This window comes from Taudactylus pleione, unplaced genomic scaffold (genome assembly GCF_031769625.1).
Source record: "Taudactylus pleione unplaced genomic scaffold, aTauple2 ptg001254l, whole genome shotgun sequence".
NCBI classification, from domain to species: domain Eukaryota; kingdom Metazoa; phylum Chordata; class Amphibia; order Anura; family Myobatrachidae; genus Taudactylus; species Taudactylus pleione.
Genome location: NW_028285654.1, coordinates 71388 through 85123, shown reverse-complemented (window position 1 = coordinate 85123; position 13736 = coordinate 71388).

Below are 13736 nucleotides of genomic sequence, written 5' to 3'. Positions count from 1 at the left end.
TAGCTGTACTACTGTACTATAATTCCTAGCTGTACCACTGTACTATAATTCCTAGCTATACCGCTGTTCTAGAATTACAAGCTGTACTATAATTCCTAGCTGCACCGTTGTACTATATATCCTAGCTGTACTATAATTCCTAGCTATACCGCTGTTCTATAATTACAAGCTGTACTATAATTCCTAGCTGCACCGTTGTACTATATATCCTAGCTGTACTGCTGTATTACAATTCCTAACTGTACCTCTGTATTACAGTTTCTGACTGTACCGCTGTATTATAGTTCCTAGCTGTACCGTTGTATGACAATTCCTGTACTATAATTCTTCGCTGTACTATAATTACTAGTAGTACCGTTGTACTATATATCCTAGCTGTACCTCTATTACAATTCCTAGCTGTACTATAATTCCTAGCTGTACCGCTATACTATAAATCCTAGCTGTACTATAATTCCTCGCTGTACTATAACTACTAGTAGTACCGTTGTACTATATATCCTAGCTATACCTCTATTACAGTTCCTAGCTGTACTATAATTCCTAACTGTACCATTGTACTATATATCCTAGCTGTACTGCTGTATTACAATTCCTAGCTGTACTGCTGTATTCTAGTTCCTAGCTGTACCACTGTATTATAATTCCTATCTGTACTATAATTCCTACCTATACCGCTGTTCTATAATTCCTAGCTGTACCACTTTACTATAATTCCTAGCTGTACCACTGTACTATAATTCCTAGCTGTACCACTGTACTATAATTCCTAGCTGTACCACTGTACTATAATTCCTAGCTGTACCACTGTACTATATAGTACAGCTAGGAAATGTAATACAGCGGTACAGCTAGGAATTGTAGTACAATTCCTAGCTGTACCGCTGTATTACCATTCCTAGCTGTACTACAATTCCTAGCTGTACCGCTGTATTACATTTCCTAGCTGTACTATAATTCCTAGCTGTACTACAATTCCTAGCTGTACCGCTGTATTACCATAACTAGCTGTACTATCATTCCTAACTGCACCACTGTATTGCAATTCCTACCTGTACCGCTGTATTACAGTTCCTAACTGTACCACTGTATTACAGTTCCTAGCTGTACCGTTGTACTACATTTCCTAGCTGTACCACTGTAATACCATTCCTAGCTGTACCGTTGTACTAGAATTCCTAGCTGTACCGCTGTATTAAAATTCCTAGCTGTACTGCTGTATTACAATTCCTAGCTGTACTATAATTCCTCGCTGTACCGCTGTACTACATTTCGTAGCTGTATTACAATTCCCAGCTGTACTAGAATTCCTAGCTGTACCACCTGTGGCCGGAGGCTGACCACACGTGTTTAAAATGTTGCTACGGCGCTGAAAGGGTTAACCCCCTATGCTGCGGCGTCATATTTAAAGAGACAAAAGGCGCTTGGCGCCATGTTTAAATGTATTACCGGCGCTAGGCGTCGAGTGTTTAAACATAAAAACGTATTCAAGATGGTATGTGCAGCACTGAGCCAGGACATGTATTTAAAATGTATGATTTTAAATGTAAACTGGTTTTCAATGCACTTTTGTATATGACATTAGCAGCCTCTGGTGCAGGAAACTAGATGCTAATTGCCACTCCCTTAGCAGGAGGTCTGATGAAAAGAAAGACCTGTTATGGTCAGTGAGCTCTGGCTGGAAGCTTTCTGTATGAAGGTGTGAAGACAGTCAAATGGCCAAATCTTCCTGTGATATGGTCTGAGACTATCTCCTGTGTGTGTGCACTTCTGAGGAAAAATGTTTGTTTTTTCATGATTATTGCAGGAAGACCAAAGCGGATACTATTGCTGGTTATTCTACTACATAGATATTTTGTCACTGTGTGATAAATGTATCAAAGGATGAAAGTAAATTACCAGTTCCTGTGGAATGTGAGTTGTAATTACCGTACTTTTGGGACAGATGTTCTGATTGGGTTACAAGACCAACTGCGGGTGGATGTCACCATGCTGTATTATGTGTTCTGACTATATATACAGGGCCTGTGAGCCTCTGTGTGGTACAACCCTGTAACTTCTTTGAGGAGAAGAGCTGCTGATAAGATTCCTGTATGTGGTACATCCTTGTGAATCCTGTGTGGAGAAGAATTGCTGTAACATCTTGTATTGTATGCTGAAATTCCCCTTCAATCCGAAGGGAGGGTCTTTTTTAAGACTGAGAGCAATAAACACCTTTGCCTTTAAATTCTATTACATCTGTATCCTGCGACCAACAGATTTGCGCAAAACGCTATTCCGTTCTCCTGCTGTTCTGGGTAAGAGCTCCGTGTCTCCAAGTTCAAGCCCTCTGCCAAGCTACCCTGCAGACCTGGTCCATTGCAAGGGATCAGGTAGGAACAGCCGACACCAAACAGGAGGTGTGTCCGCAGCTAGTCAAATGCATACGCAGCAAAAGTGGTTCCAGCTGCCTAGGCAGGAGCCTGATTGTACGTAAAAAGTGGTTCCAAATGCCGATGGTAGAGTTTGGTGGTGGCAGCATCGTTACACGCCCACGGCGCAGTGGGCGGAGTCAGTGACAGGCGGTCACTGACGGTGAGTGGGAGTCCAAAAGCGCTAACCCGTGACCAGGGACGGCCTAGGCGAAAGGCGTCCGGTCACACTGCCGTATTACAATTCCTAGCTGTACTGCTGTATTACAGTTCCTAGCAGTAGCGCTGTACTACATTTCCTAGCGGTATTACAATTCCTAGCTTTACCACCGTATTACAATTCCTAGCTGTACTATAATGCCTAACTGTACCACTGTATTGCAATTCCTAACTGTACCGCTGTACTACAATTCCTAGCTGTACCGCTGTATTGCAATTCCTAGCTGTACTATAATTCCTAGCTGTACCGCTGTATTGCAGTTCCTAGCTGTACTACAATTCCTAGTTGTACCGCTGTATTACCATTCCTAGCTGTACTATAATTCCTAACTGTACCACTGTATTGCAATTCCTAGCTGTACCGCTGTATTACAATTCCTATCTGTACTATAATTCCTAACTGTACCACTGTATTGCAGTTCCAAGCTGTACCACTGTATTACAATTCCTAGCTATATCGTTGTACTACAATTCCTAGCTGTACCGCTGTATTACAATTCCTAGCTGTACCGCTGTATTACAATTCCTAGCTGTACTGCTGTATTACCATTCCTAGCAGTAGCGTTGTACTACAATTCCTAGCTGTCCCGCTGTACTACAATTCCTAGCTGTACTGCTGTATTACAATTTCTAGCTGTAGCGCTGTACTATATTTACTAGCTGTACCACTATATTACAATATTGGCCAAAGGCTGGCTGGCTACCTTAAGCAACAGATCAGCGACACAAACACACGGCAGTTTAAAAGACTATAGCACATCTATGACCCCTAGAAACCAATAATGTTTTCATCAATCAAGAACTAGATCTGAGAGCAGTAGAGGGAAATGAAGGTGGAGTATGTAGGTAGTGGAAGGCAGGTCAAATATTTATTAATTTTCTTAATCAATCATAATTAATCAAAGTTAAGGCCATAAAAGAATACAATGTTAATATCCAAGGATTCCACACAAGGTTTGAAAGAGAGGCCAAGAAAATGAATAATTAGACTGATTTCACTGCAGAGCAGCAAACTTCAAACACTAACAAATAGTAGGAGGCTGACCTGCTGGACACACTACCCCAACCCCCTCCAACCACCTCTTTCCTAATTGGGTAACAAACCCCTGTAGTACATTTGAGTTGCACCAGAGAGTGTGAGTATGAGGGATAATACCATGGTTTGTTTTTTTTTACTTAATCTATTCCACAAGCAGAGAGAAGTTCTGCTTATCCATGATCTACAAGCTTGCAAGCATTTTTGTTGACTGTTGTGAATAATGTATTTTGTGCATATTACTGAATAATACTAAATATGCTCCATAATTCTGTTAGATTGTTGTTGTTTTTTGTCAGTCACCACATATTTTAGGGATAGCTGGGAGGCATGTACTGTACCACTAAATAAGATCATACAGTATGTGATGATGTGGACACTTTGGGTGTATTAGCCTAGAACCCATACTCAGAACCCTTCATCATGTTATGAATTTGTCCCCCGCTTTTACTGAGCTGTTTGTCACTTGGACTAGCAATTTATTTTGGTGTCTTCTGCAATGTGTCCTTCTGTATATACTGTAAGTATCAGTGACATGCGGTGAGGTAAATGGCTGGGGGGGAGGCACTGGCAGTGACGTGAGGTGAGGTAAATGGCTGGGGGGAGGCACTGGCAGTGATGTGCGGTGAGGTAAATGGCTGGGGAAGCACTGACTGATGTGTGGTGAGGTAAGTGGCTGGGGAGGCACTGACAGTGATGTGTGGTGAGGTAAGTGGCTGGGGAGGCACTGACAGTGATGTCTGGTTAGGTAAGTGGCTGGGGAGGCACTGACAGTGATGTGTGGTGAGGTAAATAAAATGATTAATAATAATATTAAACTGTAAGTAAAAGTATTTTATATTGAATTCGGTAGAATACAAGTAACCACTGGAGGGACTGACTGAGCGGAGGAGCAGCAGATGAACGTTTGGCGAGGAAGATCAGCCTCGCAGCTGCATTCATTATAGGTCGCAGTGGTGAGTCTGGTTATTGCAATAGTCTCCTTACTGGTCTTCCCCCAAAACAATGTGGGAGATAATGAGGGCCTGATTTAGAGCTTTTGTAGCATCTTATGTGATATACTGTAACAGCTTATTTTCAGTTTGTGAGGCTGTTGCCAGAGTCTGTAGACAGCGGTTGCTTTGCATTGTGCACAACTGACAAATACAAATGGGATTAGAATGAGGATGAAACTGCAATACTTGGGATACGTTCAGCATCCCAGCACATGGGATGGCGGTGTTTATAATACCGGCACCGAAATCCCAGCCGCTGGCATTCCAAAGGTAAGTAGCGGGGTTGGGGGAGGGTTAGGTCTAGGGTGCAGGTAGGGGGAGGTTAGGTTTAGGCACTAGGGGGGAAGTCAGGTTCAGGCACCATGTAGGAAGGTTAGGAGTAGGTAGAGGGGGGGCATAGGATACTTACCGACAGGTATCTAAATCATAACCCTGTCAGGATGCCGGCATCTGGATTTTGACTGCCTGGATCTTGAGCGCCAGCATCCCGTACCCATCCTGCAATACTTTTCCATGCTTCGTTATCACTGACACAAGCATTGTTCCTTTGTTTATATTTTCAGCCTCACCTGGCCCCCTGTTACCCATGTCCCATGCGAAGTCTTTATTCCCCTACTGTAGGTAACATTACAGTACTATAGTTTCATCCTTCTCAAAGTACAGAAACCGTCACTGATACTTGGTGTAAATTCAGGTGTACTTGGCTTTTTACCACTGCTGGGAATTCACCTATTGTTCTCAATGTCTAACAGGGAATGGTGCCGACAATGGGGAAAAAAAGTGAACTTGTCATAAAAATAATTCAGCGGCTGGGATGGAAAGTAATAGTCTGCATATTTCTAAACTAACAAGTACCCAGAAGTCCATGTTCTGTCCAGGCTGTGGTCCTCATTTACAATATGCTCTCAATGTATAACTGTCATTCTCTGACCACTTTAGTATCAGCTCTGTCGAAGCTGGATTAGTGGCTGAGATGGAATCAGCGTAAAAATTAGCGTGCGCAATTCCATCTTGCGAATGGCAGCTAGACTCCATCTTAAAAATAAGAATCTGCAAGATGCCATTTTGTGACCAGCGCCTTTTTAAGTTACAACTCACGAGCGAAGTACAGATGGCAATGTTTTTGATAATCTTTTTAGAAGCCATGACAGGCCCATTCTGGGGTCAACCTTGTATAGAGAAATACCAAAAACAACTAGAAAAGCAGCCTCCTGAGAAAAGTAAATAGAATAGACAATACACCAGAATACTGTGACTGTTTTACATACAAATTGGGAATCCCCGTATATAGACAAGTATAGTTGTGGCAATTGTAATATAACCCAGACATTGATCTACACAATTGAATTTGTCTGAATCCTAAACAGGTTTTTGTCTCACTCCCAGACAGAATGGCCCCAGCTTCACAGCTGGGAGTCTCCACCTTGTTTGAGAAGTGAAGCTCACTGCCCGTTACACATTTGCATTGCAGTTTGAAACTGTTAGTAAGGAATGAGATATGTGTATGTATGTATATATGTGTATATATATATATATATATATATATATATATATACACATAAGTCCATCATAGATAGAATCTCATGCATAAACACCGCACATTACACACAGTTGCGCTGCTAACATGACACTCAGTAGCGAATGCACAATATCCTGCATGCGAACGCTGTTTATTACCTGCATGCGTGCACATCTGCCCCAAATCAGATAAACCTAACTAGCATCTTTTCCCATATCCCTAATACTTACATAATGCACACTTACACAAAAGGTTCCATAGTTATAAAGTAAAAGATCCAAGTTTTTATTTCACAGCATATGTAATAAATGAATAAGACTATTTTGGTATCTAAGGTTTAATACGTGCTAAGTAAGCCGTGTTTGATATTATACTGATCCGCACTTTCTTAACAGCTTCCCGGTATCATCGGTGTGAACTTCGCAACATGCATTCTCAACTTATGGACCATAGAGATATAAAGAACCAAAATGTATTTTGTGAAATCAACAGCCTAGATTTGCATGCAGGGGAAGTAGAGGAGGCAACAAGCTATTAGAGGCTGTTATGTGTCCATTTGAACCAACCTGTTAAATGCCCTGTAACAGATGCACCCACACTGGGAACCAATGGGATCAGCAACAAACTCCTCTATTGTGTTGTCTATTTCTGGGGGGGTATAAATATGTGTGCTCTGACCATGGGTTTCTAGTCTAGTCTGCTAATTGCTGATTGCTGGAGGTTTCTTGCTGATGCCGGAATCTGGTCCCAGAGCGCTTGCGTATGTATGGCTGTATCTTGGGTCTGTATAATTCTTTGCGCTAAATTGATCACAGCTTGTAACTGACTGTACTTTACTTGAATAATACTTTGTGCTTTGGAACACATGTTCAAGGTCTAAAGTCTTTATTTTACTGTATGACTGTGTACGCAAATAGCGTCAATTTTAGAGGTTTATAGGCAGGGTTTAGAAGGTAAAGGTAGGTGTGTATAGAGGTTGAAATTCAATATCCTTAGCTCTTTCATCGAATATAAACTTTTATGTCTCTCTCCTAAAATAGCGCCCGATGTAGCCTCATTCGTAGAATTCTTCATGAGCACGTGGAGAGCCTGGGCTTGTTACATTCCGCCCATTCTGTGTATAGGAGAAGGTGGTGGGTACAGATGTGTACTTGCTAGTCTTCATAGGGAAGTCTGCATATGTTGGTAAGTAACTTTGGTGATAATTTATTTGTAATAATAATCTCTAAACTATCCCAATAATTAACTTCTTTATTCATCAGCCGTTTTTGCTACGTGAATATCGTTATGCGCCCTCTGCAATGCAAAATACTCCCCCCCAAAATGGTATCTCTCCAATGCTTTATACTGTTTTAGTAATCTCACCCCACAAATTGAAGTCTTTTATGTTTTGCATTGCACCATGAGATTGGTAACTCCAGCATTGCACCTGCTCATATATATACACACACACATATATTATATATATATATATATATATATAATATATAATATATGTGATAGGAGCTGGGTGCAAGGATTTCCTATTGTACAGTGCAAGTTCTGCTCCCTCTGCGCATCTCTATCCAAATCCAGCATTGCCTCTGAAGATGGCGTCAGCCCACACAGGTGAGATTATTAAATCCCATTGCCATAGAAATGTATGGGGATGGCTGCATTGGAAGCCGGTGTACGGAAAGCAGGAGATATCCCTTAGATCTACCAATTAGGAAAGCGGGAGACACTTGGGATAATTCATTCTGCCCTAAAACATAAAATATGTGGAAACTGTTGATTAAGGGCAGAATTGATTAATAAAGAGGTCTGCAAATGATGGGTTAGAACTGCGCTCTGCTGTATGGGCAGATGGGATGTGAGATGTATTGTTTGTGTCGGGGTGCTGCACCTTCCTAAAAGCAGGAGTACCGGGTCCTGTGTAGAATGGGGTAGAGGGTGCGGAGGGTGCGCTCGCCCTATGGGTGTAATGCTGGAGTAATAGTGTGTTGTGGTCTTTTGTGTTCGATGTTGTGTGTGGAGTGATGGGGTGTAGGGAGGGAAGGGGGTCTAATGGACTGGAGGTGGTGGGTGAGGAAATGAAGACAGAGGCAGAAATGGGGCCAAAGGGTTTATTGGAAAAAAACAGTACTAATCCTGTTCGGTCCCAGGCACCCAGGTGGGGTGAGCGATCCACTTAGGGGTGTGTGTGGGTGGAGACTGGGGAGGTGAGTGGACCCTTTTAGGGGGCTCCTTTCCGTGCAGTTCAATAGACCGGCACGTTACCCCTGCTGGACCTTTGGTCAACAGTCTTAGGTTGTCTCAGGGGGAGGGGAGTGGTGGGTTGGCAGCGGGTCTGGCGGTTGTGGATGTACACCCTGGCTGCGTTCTACGCAGGGGTATAAGTCTCGGAGTCACTTACCTACCGGTAGGATTTGTTGGTGAAAAAGGCTTGGGCTGCTGGTAGCTGGTGTTAGAGTTTCCTTTTGCAGATGCGGTGTTGGATGGCTGCTGCGGTGTCAGCAGTTGGAGGAAGCTCTGTGTGTGGTAGTGGCTTGCTGGTGCACTGTGGGGCTTGGTGCTCCGCGTTGCTGTCGTTCTGTTCCCGCTGCTTGGTGGGTGCCTGCTGGTGTGGATCGCTTAGGGATTGCTGCTGGACGAACAGCTGTGAGTGGAGCTGGTGTTGGTTGCTCCCAGGGGGCGGTGCATGGTCGTCTGGGTCTAGCAGGTGGAGTGGTGATCAAGAGGGGTGCGCAGGGCTTTGCTAGGTGTGATGCCCAGCGCGGCCCTGCGGGTGGTGGGTAGAGAGGGTTCTGGAAGCAGCAAGGCTCGACCGAGTTCTCCGCGGGAATGAAGAGCTCTGGTGTAAGCTGGCTGTGGTGTCAAAATGTAGGGGGTCTCTGACGCATTTCGGCAGGGGCTCTGCCTTCTTCAAGGAGGTAAGAAGTGTGGCTATGCATGTGTGAGGTTTAAATGTGGAACTTCCGGGTTCTGTGTTTGTCAGGTGGTGGAGATGACCAATCAGGGCTAAGAGTGGGTGTGGCCCATGTATCTGATAGGTCGTGGGTGATTGTGCGAGGCTAAGCCTGTGGTTGGGTGCTAACGTCACGTGATTTGGGCAGCCAATGGTGTGCTGTGCTGCTGTGGGTGTGTTAGCTGGGGCTCGTGTCTGGGTGCATATGTGGCTGCTATGGGGATTGTGACCGGCTGTGAATGGTCAGCGGCGGTCATGTGGTGTCGGCACCCAATCGTGTGCTCTGCTGGTGTGGGTGTGTATGCTGGGGCTGGTGTGCTTTAATGCATTATGCAGCTGCTATGAGGATCGAGACCGGGTGCGGTTGGTTGGAGGTGGTCACGTGGTGCTGGCAGCCAATCTTGTGCTGTGTAGGGTTTCCGTATGTTTACATGGGTTAAGGTGACAGCTGGCTCTGGCGTGCGTTGGGCGGAGGAGGTATGCGGAGTGTTTTGTGCTGTGTGGAGGATTTAATGAGCGGGCAGGGGCATGTGGCGAGTAGGGTGGGGGTCAGGGGCACCGGGGTGTGTAAGGCAATTATTGTGGAGGTGGGGATGTGAAACCGCATTGTCATGGTAGTTTAGTCCCGTGGTGCAGGCGGCCAAACATGCGCTGTGATAGGCTGGGTGTGTGTGTGGGGGTGATTATGAGGGTAATGCTTGGTGGCTAGGGTGACCGCAGGGGTCCGGGGAGGTGTGGATGGGCATCTCTCCGGGGATGGTGGCTAGGTGATCGGGCAGGGGGAGATGGAATAAGACTGGTGCGTGTGGCATGTGTCAAGCTGGCAGTGCTGTAGTGGACATTCCTGTTATGTGTATAACGGTGTTTAGATGATGGCCGTGTGTGGGTGTAGTGGTTAGTATCGCTAACCTGTATGATGTGTGGAATGCCAGGGTTGTGTAAGTATATATGTGGTGTGGCCAAGTGGTTAAATCGACTGACATGGGGAAGTGTGTGTTAACGTGTGGCGAGGAGGAGTAAGGTTGGTGTGTTGACTAATAGGTTCTTAGTGTGAGGAATGTTTGGTGTAGTAGTGTGTAAATGGTCTTGTTGTGGAGAGGGGGAGGGAAGGGGTGCCATCTTGGGGTGGTGTGGTCACTATAGAGGCAGGAATGTGTGGGGGCTGGGATAAAATGTAGCGTGAGGGGGGGTAGGGGGCAGGTGTGTGTTCATGTTACGGACCAGTGATGTGTGTCAGACAGGAGCCATAGCAACATAGAGAAGCGGGGGGCGGGGTGTGTCTTAAATGTGTGTGGCAGTGGGGTGTAATGGGTGCTTAATGTGCTGGGCGATGAGGTGAGGGGGACGGGGGTGGCTCGGATGAGGTCGTGACTAGGTGTATAAGTGTGAGAGCCGCTGTCTGTTGTGTCGCTTTTTTTTTAGTCCGTTTGGGATGTGGGTGGGGGTGTTTGAATGGGTGGTGCAGTCGATATAAGGGGTATGGGGGTGGTGGTGATCAAGGAGTCAGGGTGTGTATGTGTTAGGGCAGGGTTGGTTGGGGAAGGGGATGTCAAGGTAATGGTGATGCGGGGGCTGAATGGGGATCACTGATTCTGGGTGTCAGCATTTGAAGGTGGGTATGGCTTGATGGGGCGGTAGGGGGAGGTGGTAGATGATTTAGTGGAGGAGGGGTTTGGATGGTCAGAGGGTGGAAGGTCGGATTGTCTTGACAATTTAAGAGGTTGAGTACGCGGGGTTGCGTGGGGATCGGTGTTGTTAATGTGTCAAGTATATGGTGGCCGTGTTCATTTGGAGATGACTGATTTCATCTCGTTATCGATGTTTAGTCCTTTGGGTGCTAGTGTTTTGAGGGTGAAGATCCACCGGAGTTCCTCCTTGTTTAGGGTCTTGGTGTGGTCCCCTCTCCTCCAGTTTTTCTTGATGTGTTTAATGCCTGTGAATCTGATGCCTGTCGTGTTGCTATGGTGGTGTTCTTGGAAGTGTATCGGTATGCTGTGGTTGTCTGTCTGTTTCGTGATGTTTCTGAGGTGTTCTTGGATCCTGGTTTTAAGTGGTCTGGTGGTTCTGCCGAAGTATTGTTGGTTGCAGGGGCATTGTATAAGATATATGACGTTCGTGGTGTTGCATGTTATGTGTTCCTGTATTTTGTGTGTTTCTCCTGTCTGTGTTGATGTGAATGATGTGGTGGGTCTGGTGCTGCGATATTTCAAGGTGGTGCAGTTGGTGCACGTACCGCAGTGGAAAAAACCTTGTGTGGGTCTAGAGTTGTCCAGGGTAGTTTGTGAATGTTGCAGGGGTGGGATGTGATTGCGTACCAGTTGGTTCTGTATGTTGGGGGCTTTCCTGTAGATGACTTTTGGTTTGCTGGGTAAGATGTCGATGAGTTGTTCGTCTTGTAGTAGTAGGTGCCAATGTTTGTTCACGATACGTTTTATATTGTTTGCGTGTGTGTTGTATTGCGTGATAAATGGGTTGTTTTGTTCTGTATATCTTGTGGTTTTTGTTTGTAGTCAAGAAGTGGCTGTCTGTCTTCTTTACCTATTTGTATGAGGGTGCGTTCTAACTTGTGTGGTTTGTATGCTTTGTCCAAAAATTGTTTTTTGAGGGTGTTGGCTTGTTAAATAGGTCTATTAACACAGGTGACTAAAACAAATTCTTACTTGACAACTAAAAATGATACACCCTGGTTGGTAGAGTGAACAGCTGGACTTTAAACTGTGTGAAGCCTAATGGTTTACTTTGTGTAAACTAGCAGGTAATCTGTCACCTAGGTATGACCAGCACAGGTGAAAAGCCCCATCCGCCAGGAGTCTGTAGGCAGCTCACCTGGGACTAATCAGTGGATCATAACATCAGTTTATTTACTATACTCTTGAGTGTATGTGATCTGTTACACTGATGAAACACACAGACAGAGATTTGGTTACATTGTACTGTATTGTAATCCACCATTCATCATCTAATACACCATTCACCACAACAGGTGCGTCCATTTACATCGCTGCAGACTGAGCAAATTTAGTGCAACGCAGCGTTCCCGTGTCCAGTGTCCTCGTACTGGGACGTACAAATGTTTCCAGTTCACCTGTAAAACAGGACACAATCAACAGACAAGTTAACAAGTCACTGACAGGAGAGGTCAGGTCAGCGGTGGCCTCATCCACATAAAGAGAGGGGGGTCTTCAGCAACTGTACCCCACCGCCAGGGGGTAAACAGACCGGTAGGTACGAGTCACGCTTACTTGAAAGTCTCTTGTGAAATGCAATAAAAAAAAAACCTTGCAGCTGGATTCCCAGAAGAAAGGACGGTGGCCGCATTGCAGCGTTATGTAGAAAGCAAGTAACACGGTTCTCACTGCTCCAATGGGGTTCGTGCGACACTTCAGTCCAAACCATTCTTAGAGCCCCAGAGATCTCCGGAAATTATCTCTTGTTTTCTGTTTAATAAAAATAGTCTGTGGTGCAGCTGTCAGCGTCATCCCAGATCTACACCAGACACAGCTAGACATGAAGTACAAGCAAGCTTTGCATAGTAGGTTCTCAATATCCATTCTAACATCCCATTACATTGATACAACCTGTAATTCCTGTACATGACCCTGACACACCTCTTATGGTACATACACACGGTCAGATCTGAAGAAAAATCTGACCGTAACTATTTCAAAAATTATTCAATTGTTCATATCTGAAGGAAAATCTGACCATCGGGAACGCGCATCATTTATCGTTCAGATAACGATATCTGACATCTGATGCGTTTGCATTAAAATTAATGGAATCGTCCAAATCTGACTGCAGTCAAAAATCGTTCGTAGTTCAAATCGTTGGTCAAATCGTTCATATGACAAATCTGACCGTGTGTATGCTCCATTACAAATATCTGAAACTTGGTATATGCTGACAAATCTGTTGGTGATCTTGCATACTGAGCCAGGGGTGGTCCAGTGTGTCACTTCCCTATCTCACTGGCTAGCGGGTGGCTGGAACAGGGCGAGATTGTGGCAGCCCACACTGAGTGAACAATGTGCAGACTAAAGAGGAATGACAGATGCACCAGGGCAAGTTCAGTCACTTATAATCCACTAACGTGCAAATATGTCTCCCAGAACCAAAGTAATATATAAAAATATCATACATTGCAATTACCCTGCACTAGCAGCCAATGACTGAGCTGGCTGCGGCTACAGCTCACTAGGCTCTGCCCGTGGGGTCTGTGGTTGGTGTCAGACATAGTAACCTACTGCAAGCTGCCCCCCCAGCCATGCGGCCAGATCAATGACAATGGATGAAGGCTACGCAGGATGGCAGAGAGGAGCCAGTATGAATCACAGTCAGATTCCAATAGGTCCTGAGCTCGGGGTAATTACAGGCACTGTCTGCCTAAGGCAGTGTTGGCTAACCTTGACACTCCAGCTGTTATGGAACTACATAACCCAGCATGCACTGCTACAGTTTTCCTATTAGGGCATGCTAAAACTGTGGCAGGGCATGCTGGAATATATAGTTCCACAACAGCTGGAGTGTCAAGGTTAGCCAACACTGGCCTAAGGAACAGAGGCCTGATGCAGAGGTGGGTGCAGTTGCTGCCGCTGGTACGTACGTTTGC